Source organism: Marmota marmota, unplaced genomic scaffold, assembly GCF_001458135.2.
Source record: "Marmota marmota marmota unplaced genomic scaffold, marMar, whole genome shotgun sequence".
Lineage (NCBI taxonomy): Eukaryota > Metazoa > Chordata > Mammalia > Rodentia > Sciuridae > Marmota > Marmota marmota.
The window spans coordinates 842,108-853,208 of NW_026000057.1; positions in this window are offsets into that span (position 1 = coordinate 842,108).

The following is an 11,101-nucleotide window of genomic DNA, read 5'->3' on the forward strand; positions in this document are numbered from 1 at the left end:
CCCACCCACATTCACTTAGTTTATGGGCCACAAATTGCAAACAAATGATTCAGACTAAGGGTCAGCAGGACCCAAGAACAGCTTGCTTTTACATAGCTCACAAGAGAAGAATGGTTTTACACCTTCAAATGGTTGAAAAAAAATCAAAAGAAGTATATTTAGTGATATATAAAAAATGTGTAAATTCTAAATGTTGGTGTACCTAAATCGAGTTATATTGGCAGGGAACCATATTCGTTTGTTTATTCAGTGTCTGTGGCCCTTTCCCCTACAATGACAAAGTTGATAGTTGAGACACAAACCATATGGCCTGCAAATCCTAACGAAAAATTACTATCTGATCCCTTACAGATAAACCTTGTTTTACCCTGATCTAGGTTTTTCAGCAGGCATAAAAAACTCAGAACATCTGACTAGCTGGGATCTGGTGTTTTCTATTGGCTATAAAGAATTAACTCACTGGAAACAGGAGTTCTTTTCAGAACATTATGGGATTTTTATTGTTTTCTATGGAAGACTCATATTAAAATATACAAAGAAAAATAAGCCCTTCTGCATGTGTAGGCCATGAAATTTGGAAGCATTTGGAAGCATGAGGGTACCCCTGAAGAGGCTTCATCATCCACCTTTAGATACCAGCTACTTATAGCTTCTCCTTTAAAGAGTCTTTGGCACATGCCTGAGGGCTTCAGGGGTATTCCAGAAAGGTACATGTAGAGGTCTCTTTCTTTCCACTGAAGGCTTTGGAACACAGACCACTGTTGCAAAATGCAATTTTTAAAATGTTCCTTTCCTTATTTCTCTGTTTTCTTTTTCTAAATTGCTGTCGATTATTTCCTCACATTTGGAACAGAAGATTCTTTACATTACTCATCATGATTGGAATTTTTCTGCTTATCTCTTCTTGCTGCCTTTTGATTTTATTACTTATTATCAATTTATTAATGATGATTATTACTCAATAAATACTGGAGTGATTAGATAGAAATCTATTCAGTCCAAGTACTTAAACTTTTGGCTGAACTGGAAATTTTATAATTGATAATAAATCAAAATGTACTTTTGTCTTTTTGGTGCTATGAGGTGTACGCACATGCAAACCATTTGGATATATATTTTCTTTTTCCATGTCAGCCATCATGGGAGTAAGCTTACATACAAAGTAGTGAGAAGGAAAGAGATTATTTTTTTATGTAAGTAGCTATCAACTAATAAATAACTATAAAATGCCTTCAGGACATAAAAACTAATTGCTAAAATTGTTTCCAGCAAGCAGGCACAGTGACTGATTTTAAGACTGTACATTTTGGGAAACTCTTTGAAAAGCCAATAGTTCAACTAGAAAGATTCAGATAGCTGAGCTTTGTTTAATAGAAATTTTGCTGAATATAATCAGTAACTAAAATTAATATATGAAAATAACTCCATTATTCTTATTAAGACTGCTTTTCACATAAAGAAGAAGGCAGTGTATGCAGTTTGGCTGTTCCCAGCTAGTTGCCCTTCCTGCCACCTTGTGTCCTGCCCAGCTACCCTGAGGAGGAGTGGACCAACATCCATTTGGCACACTGGTTGGGGGCCTCTTGGCCAGAGAAGTGTCATTAGTTGGAATGCATCTCATCCTGTGTATGAAGTGTGCTCTAATCAATTCTGTTTATACTAAACTCACTTTTCTCAATCTCTATAATAGATGTCATTTTTATCAGACAAGCTGAGAAGTAAAAAATAATCTTGAGATATTCTCTAGTTCATTTCCCAAGTATATTTCTAATCTCCCAATTGATATTGATGTATCCTTGAGAGCAGTCATTAAGTTTTTCATATTTTCCAAGGGGCATAGCACATGCTGGGTAAAAAGAGGGGATTTATTATTTTTACTTATTTAATATTTAGGCTCTACTTACTTCTTCAAAAATGTTTGAGCTGGCCTATAATAATAAACACCATGTAATCATTAAGTAGTGATTTTAAAAAAACTGGAAACATAATGCATATCAAAATGATGGCATTGTAAGTTCTGGGGCATTTAACCACAGAATTTATCTCTGAGTTTCTTAGGAAAAATGCTCAGGAGAGCAAGAAGTATTCTAGCTGTAGCTCATGGGCAAAAGGATCCGCATGCCCCCTATGGTCTTAGAATCTTAGGGGAAGGTATAACTGGTCTTAGCCCAATGAACATCCATGGGGTTTTGCTCCTGGCAGGGACCCTATTCCATTATCACTTTCCTCTCTTCTTGAGGTGAATATAAGACCCGAAGCTTTGTTGGTGAATAAAACTCAGTTTGCAAGGAACCAGCATCTGATTGCATTTTGAGTTTCTGGTGGGGGCCAAGTGTGAAATGCAGACTTAGTTAGCTTGCTGCTTCCCCACCTTCCATCCCTCTAGCTCACTACATGCCTAAATCAAATGGGGGAAGTGTGGAAATTTTTATAGTTCTCATTGCACTAAAAATAAAAGTATGAGCTGGGTGCTGTGGCGCTCGCCTGTAATCCCAGTGACTCAGGAGGCTGAGGCAGGAGGATCATGAGTTCAAAGCCAGCCTCAGCATCTTAGCAAGTCCCTAAGCAACTCAGTGGGACAGTGTCTTTAAATAAAACATAAAACCAGGCTGGGGATGTGGTTCAGTGGTTTAGCGCTGGGTTGAATCCTCAGTACCAATAAATAAAAGTATGAGAGTTTACTAAAAGAACAGCACATCAAAGAATGATTGGATGCAAGATTATTATAAACAGAAATATAATCTGCATTTCTCTAAAGTGGTCAAATTGGTCAAACATGTCACAGTGTAGCTGAAGTCAACTAATATACTCAGAATACACATTTCCAAGGACTTTCTCATGACATAATAGACAAGTACTTTAACACTATTTCTATTCAAGAAAATGGGATGGTTATGTGTCCACAAGACAGGGCCAGGGGATGGCAGAGAGCTATTAAAACATTTTTTCTGGGTTTCTGTGTTGGAGTTTCATGAAAAAAAATAGCATTCAAATCTGTGAACTGGGTGAAGAAGAGGTTTCTTCACCTATGTAGGCATCACTCAATCCAGTGAGGCCTGAAAGCACAAAAAGACAGGCGAAGGGTGAATTTTCTCTCTCCTTTAGCTGCAAAGTCCATTTTCTCCTTCCTTTCAACATTGAAACCCCTGGTACTTCAACCTTCAGGCAGCATATTTCTGACTTCTTGGCCTCCAAAATTACATGAGCTGATTCCTATAATAAATCTCCTCTTGTATCTGTTTCCCATTAGTTCTGAGTCTCTGGAGAGCCCTGACTAATACAGACACAAAATTACTCTTCATGTGATCAAGGCCAACATTTCAAATTATATTTCTTTAAGGAGCTGCCATGAAGAAATGGAGCACAATAATCAAGGAATATAGCTTTCTGCCTTCTAATTTGCATTCTTGAACTCTCAGAATCTAAGGAACAGCACATCAAATAATGATTGTTGTTTGGGAGATAACATAGTCTCTCTAGACTAATTCAGCAATAAGATTTTCTTCAGCTTTTAGTCTGAAATTCCAACTAAAGTTAAATAGGAGACATTTTAGGTGCTGGGTGAATCCCTGAAAGGCAAGTACTTAGTATTATTGATTTAGATTAAGGGTCATATTTTTTTTTTCCTGTAAGGGGCTAGGCAGTGAATACTTCAGGTTTTGTGGGTCCTAGGTCTCTGTCGACACTGCTCAACTTTGCCATTACAGCACAGTGAGGTGTTGGTGGGTACCATAGAAATCGGCTCTGCTTACATTTTTTGCTTCCACTCTGGTGAATCTTAGGAGATGCACACTATAATATACCATTTTGCATAAAAGGACTCCAGTGCAAAGTACTAAAACAAGCCCACAGAACTCATTGTAATTGAACCTGGCTTAATTAACTCTACTTTTTTTGGTGACTACTTTTCCATGTTCATTTAAGATTAACAATTATACTCCTCACTCTGATAGGGGTCTAGATACTAGTAGTCTTCTCTGTAGAAAATACTACATTATATTAAGAAAAGCTAGCTGCTTTATTTCTATTGTGAATGATCTATGTGTGATTTACCTAACATATTTGAGATTTTAACAGTCTTATTGCCTCATTTAATTTCATGAATTAACTTACGGGTCTTTTTTTAGCTTTGTCCTGTAGCATTTCTGCATTTGCAGGGCAAGAAACTTGATATGATTCACCTTCCCATCTCCATTACTATCCTGTTTGCAATGTTCACATGATTATCTAATAATGGGTTCAACAGAGTCATGAAGAATCATCTGTGAACTCTTAATCCACTGATCAGTTCCTTCACCCTAACCTTTCCTGGTCACAGAAATATCCAGAATAGTCTAGAAGCTCTTTCTAAGATTGCTTTCATGATCTGGCCCTTGTGGCTACTTCTCTCTTCTTTTGCAGCCTCCTTCTCTTCTCCTGTACAACCACACATACAGATGTGGGCCGTCCTTCATGCATCTGTGGCCCACGACAGCCACCTCCTCATTACAGTGAATATGAGCCTAAAGATGAGTGCTAAAGAAAATTCTAACACTTCACGGAGCAGCAAGAAAGTCTTTCCCCAACATACCCAAAGGCTGCAGCAAGAACTCATCAAGTAGCAGTGATAACAAAGGCCAAAGCAGATCTTCTGCTGTGGAACAAGGGAGTACAGACTCTTGACATGCAATGATTTCTAGAGCCAGTATTCAATTCCACAACAGAAACCTCCGAATAGCTGTGTGGATGATGGCTTAGAAACAGAAAATCCACAAATTATTGATCTGTAAAATGAGATACTGGTTTATGATCTCCAAGATCACTTTAATGTTATATTTTAAAAAAATTATATTTAATATCTTTAAGTATTATAAATATAGTTAATGAGGGCATAAAATATTTTATAAGAAGTTATACATCAACAATATATTTGCGTTATTGAATTTTTATTTTTATTCAAATTATATAATAACTTTAGAAATAGAAAAGGTATCCTGAAAATCAGCTGAGAAATTGGGCAAATAAATATGGTAGTAATTCATGATAGAACATCTCTAGTTTTGCAAAGTCTATGATCTATTTCAAGAGATTTGACCATTTCTATTATCTTTAATTGAATTGCCTCAGATATGGCAGGGAATTGTCTACATATCAAATAATTTTTAAATCAGTTCTTGATCATAGTGAATTTTAAAAATCATTTTAAACAGTCTTCAAAGGGTTCAAGTAAAAGTTGGAATTTAATTACATGACTTCTGTGTCTGTACGTGACAGAGTAACTCACATAATTCTCTGACTGAGAACAACTGTGGAATTGAGCTTACTCAGGTGTGGATCTTTTCAATTTCATTTAGCAGGCCGAGTTTGGGTTTAGGAAGTGGTGGTAAACTGAGTATTATGGTTTGCATCTGAAATGTCTCCCCAAGAAGCTCATCTATTAAAAGCTTGGTCCCCAGGGCAGCAATGTTCAAAGGTAGGGATCTGTGGGAGATGATGGGATCATGAGGGATATTGCAAGATGCTAGAAACTTTAGGGGTGCCTAGTTGGAGGAAGTCACTGGGGGTGTGTGTCCCAGATGGCCGTATTTCTCCCCACTCACCCACCCCCGCCTCTTCCTCCCTTGAACTCTATCTCTGCTTCCTGACTGCCATAAGGGGAGCAGTTTTGCTACTGTTGTCATGACAAAATGTTGTCACCATTGTCTATTTTACTTTCTAGAGTTTTTTGTCTTGGTGGATTCATACCTTTTCTACTCTTTTACTGATATTTTAGTAGAATTTCAAGAGAGTACGTGCACATGTGATTTAACCTGCTATGTTTAACTGGAAGATCTCATTTCTTATTTTCCAAAATTATTCTCTTATGTGGACACCCATAGTTGTCTTTCTATTTGTTATGATGTAGAATACAGATGTTTTTTAATTTTTGAATTGCAGACTTTTTAATATGATATTTCAGAAAGTGCTAACAATATTACTCAGCATTAAAAGAGAATAAAATCATGGCATTTGCAGGATGGAGTTTGCTAACCTAAAAGAACATTTATAGCCTGAAATAGCTACATGAATAAAAATTAATAAATAATTATCCAACTAAAACTGAAAATAAAGCTGAAAGCAATCATGTATGTATATACAATATGTAATAAATAATAATACTTTTCAAGAACTAAACTTGGGAGATGCAAAACAAACAAACAAACAAAAACTTGCCATGGTATTTATAGACATTTTCTTTGTAAAATTAAGAAATGAGGACATTTTTGCTTTTCTCAATAACTTGTCATATTGTAATTATATAATTCTGATTTTATACTCTGCTGATAATGATGATTTCTGTGGTCCTGATTTATTTATTTTTTATATGTTAAATCCCAATTTTTCCCATGGGTTTCCTAAATGACCTTATACAGTGCTTCTTAAGACTCCTCTACTCTCTCTGTTTCCCTCTCCATTCACTAATTTGTGCTGCAATGTTTTCCCACAGACTGAATTTCTTTGGTTGTTTCTGTATCTTCATTATGTCAATAGTTAAAAGATCTCATCAGATTTAATTAAAATTTGGGCAAAGGTAATTCATGCATGATATTGTGTTCTTCCATCAGGAAGTATAACATATATGCTGTCCCTTTTTAATGATGCTCACTTTCATTGATGAACATTTTCTTAATTCAATAGGAATTGAAAATGGTGGTATTCCAAGAAGCACTTTTTAATTTCTTGTTTGAATATTTCTATTGTACGCACTTTTCCTTATTGGTTGTTTATAGATATTCATCTGTATGATTTGAGTAGAAAAGGTAGGATAAGCACCTATGGTGGAATGGCTTTTTGCATGCTCCTTTACGAATTTATTTATTGAAATAAAACCCGCAATGTGATATATTAGGAGGTAGGGCTTCTGGGAAATATTTAGGTCATGAGGCTTCCACCCTCATGAATGGGATTAGGACTTTTATGAAAGAGACCCCAGAGAGCTCTTTTGCTCTCTGCCTTGTGAGGACACAAAGAGAAGTCAGTAGCCTACAAGTTAGAAGAGGGTATTCAACAAAATTAAGCATCTGGCACCCATAAATCACCCGACTATGGTACTTTGTTGTAGTAGCCTAAAGTGATGAGTATAGTACCTGATGCTTTCCTTTTATTTATCAGTTTTAGAACTAATGAACAGGTTTACTAAACATTGTCCACCAGTGAACAATTTGTTTGCTTCAAAAAAAAAGTATTAATTCATGAACTTAACCTTATTTGATGTATTTCAATTTACTGCAGTTTTCATTATAAAATTACCCTATCTTTGGCCAGTTTCAGCCTCTTTACTTTGGATCTTAGTAGCATGTGATAATTGCCTTGCTATCTGTTATAAAATATCTTAGTCACATCTTGTATAGTTCATGCCATTGAATTATAATCATCCATAATTTTGAGAAATTCTGGTTTTTATTAGTAGCAAGTAGTATTTTAGGACAATCTGAGAACTGGGTCTGATAATTTCTAGATCTTTTCAATGAACAGAGTTATGAAATATGTTTCTTAAATTATAGTAAGAAAACTATATCCTGATTTGCAGATTTTTAAAGAAACCTCTACTACCTTACCACTGTCTTTACTTCATCCAAAATAAAAAATCTCATTTATAATTATACTGAGAATGATAGAATTAGAATATCACAAAATTGCTCCATTGGTCATCCTGTTATCTATATAACCACCCCAATACATGTGCATGTAGAAACAAAATGACTCAGAAGACTATTAACAAAACTGTTGCAAATAATATGGTTTTAGGTTGTGTGTCCTAGAAATACCACTCAAGATGGGGAAATTTTTTTCAAGTGGTCTATTGAAGGTTAATTTTAAAAAGAGGTACAAAGAAATGGAGGAGGTAGATACAATGCAGAGGAAGAAGCCAAGCAAAGATACAGCTTTGTGGGAAGTGATGCTTTAGCCTGTTTGTGTGGGATACTCTGGAGACAACCATAGAAGTTGTCTTGCCCAGAGTGAGGCAAGGGTGCTAGACTATTACACGCACTTGCAGATACTGGCTATAGACCAATTCTAATGGGGGTGGATGCATCAATTATAAAGCATTTATGCATTAGGTGGTTTCCATCAGCCAATGGCAATTCTCTAGAGAAAGCCAGAGGTTCAAGCCATTGAAACTCTGATCTCTCTGCAGCTGGGAAATGGTTACTCTGGCCTAGTAGTGGGAACAGGGCAGCTAGCCACAGTATCTGTAAGTCCACCCTTTCACCACTCATATTCAGTTTCTGCTCCTATTAAGTTTTCTCTGTCCACTGAAAGCTTTTGCATGGTTCAGACTAATACCAATTTCGGGGAACTTTGCAAGAGGAAAGCTAGAATGACAAAATACTGTGCCCACTGCTGCAGTTCTTTACAAGGTAATTAATGGCATTTCTCATCTCTCTCCTCCACCATTTTTTTTTTTTTTTTCTGAATTTCCAACATTCTCAGCTAGCATTTACGATGGTATAGGTTTCCAGCCTGGTAAAATAAACCAGATCCTCAAACCTGAGCCTCTGGTTACAACACCCTTAATTAGCCTACAGTTGCTACATTTGTCCATTTTGCAATTAAAAGTAATGAAACATGGGCATGCAAACATGAAGAGATGTTCAGTAAATACCCTGAGAACCAAACATTCCTCTCTGTTTCTGCATCTCTGTGCCCTTATCTATCAGTAACCCAGGATCCTTATGATGATCATGCTATTTCACACTGTGCCAATATGATAACACTGTATTTGATAGTTGGTCTCCAGACAGGAGGAGCCCAATGTGGCCAGACTTTAAGTATAATAACAGCATTAGTATTCTCTTGATGTAAGTATATATATTAGTATTCTCTTGATGTAAGTATATCATCTCTGGGTATATCACCTAAGTATATCATCTCATAGAGTCAAAATTGGAGGTATATGAAGCACAAAACACTCAAATGAGTTACCATGCACTATGGTGAGCACGGTCATTCCTATTTCTACCTTTTTTTTTTTTTTTTTTAATCCTGGCCTTAGGTATTCCAGCTATTACAGACATAGAACCACATAGTATCCATTAATTTAAGGGGAATTTCATCAGGAAGGATTGTCCTCCATTCTCCTGGTGTCTCACCTTTAATCTGGTACCTCAGCCTTGCCTTTCAAAAGACAAGCAGTTTCTACACAGTGTGGAATGTGGTAGCCGTGGGATCCCATAATTGTTGTCCACAGCTGCCCATCTTTAGATGAAAAGCAAGTCCTTTGGTCCAAGCAATTATTTAGTAGGATCTTATGTTAGTAGCTCAGAAATTGTGAGTCTCCAAATGACTCATAGCTATGAGAAGGAAATGCAAAGCTATATCTAAATAACCTATCTTGGTCAGGATGAATTTTGTTTTTCTAGAATGGAAGAGGCTAGTCTAATCAACTTGTAACTAAAAGGCTAGGATTAATTGCTTGATTTCTTCAAGATATGATGATATTTGGGGGCTTGAACATGGGATTTAATTTGGCATGTTTGGTGTTCTGCAGTAGTGGTAGCTAGATCAGGTATGGGGGTGATAAGGAAGCCCAACTGCAGAAGTTTTGTCTTTAAAAAATATTCTTTTATGCCAGAAAGTAAAGATGTTATCAAAGACTACTATAATTCTGTCTAAAAGGGTACAGACATCAGCTAGATAAACTTAGCTACTAACTTCAATTGATACAATAAAAATGATGACTAATGTTCTAGTGACTAAAGGATCTGACCAGAACAACTGTAAGTAAGAAAAATTTATTTGAGGGCTCAGGGTTTTGGAGTTCTTAGTCCATAGAAGGCCGGCTCCATTCCTCAGGGCTCCATGTGAGGCTGAACATCATGGCAGGAGACTGTGGCAGAGGGAAGCAGCTCACATCACAGTGATCAGGAAACAGAGAGACTACACTGGTCAGATACAAATATATACCCAAGGCTATGCCCCAATTCCCACCTCCTCCAGCAACACCCTACATATTGTTAATCCCTATCAGGGGATTAATTCACTAATTGACTTAAGACTCTCCTTGTATAGATTTTTAAAAATCACATTATCTCAAAATATGATATTAATTTTAATCTTAAGAATGTAAGAATGGATGTATTTATTTTTATGTTCCTATTCTGTAATTTTTGACAAGTGATACTAGATTTGAGTTCAGTAAAAATTATTTTCCCCATCATTTTTCCTCTGAACCTTCTTGTATTGTCTCACATAACTAGAAAGCTTGAAATGCACTGAACACATTTAAATTCATACATATACAATGATACCTTAAAAATTCTTTGATAATTTATTTACAAAATGGGAAAGTAAATGGAAAGAACCATGTATTTAAATTTTAACAATGAAATTATTATCTTGATGGGTTGATGAGGGGAAATTTCTATTTTTTAAAAATATTCCAACTAATAAATGAAGAAAGAAAAATTCATATTTTGTATTACCTAAAGAATTAATTAATTCACGTAAGAATCATCAATGGCACTAAAATTACAGAGAGAACCAGAGAATCAGTAAGCACCTATTTTTGGAAGTATATGATACCAGCTATGAAGCAATTTTTGGAAAAAAAAAATTAACCTAAAACTTTCAAAGAACTGGAAGAGCCATAGAAACATGTTAAATGATAGCACAAGGAATCTAGGCAATAAAATGCACTGCAGGGAATTTTTATAATGCATGCAAATTATGGCAAGTAAAAACACCTATGTAATAGAGTAGGAACCTCTGCATTAATATATTTACACAATAACCATCCCAGTGCGAGGATCTTAGCTCACATATACCAAATGTTAAAAAGTATGACACGAGGTGTGAACATTTAGTAGGTATTTGATGGCACTAAGGAAATGTGTGTGTGTTGTTTAATAAAAACATTGTGGGATTTTTTTTTTTTTTGATAAGGGGAGCATTTTTCACTTAGAGACACATAATGAAATATTTACATGAAAATATGAGGAGTCAGGAATTTTCTTCAAAATGGTGTGGGTGGAGAGGTAGGAGGTAATGATATTACAGAATGGCCCTGAGATGGTAAACACAGCCTGAGGGAAGGTTCACATAGTCTTTCCCTCCCTCCCCCTCCCTCCCTCCTTCCCCC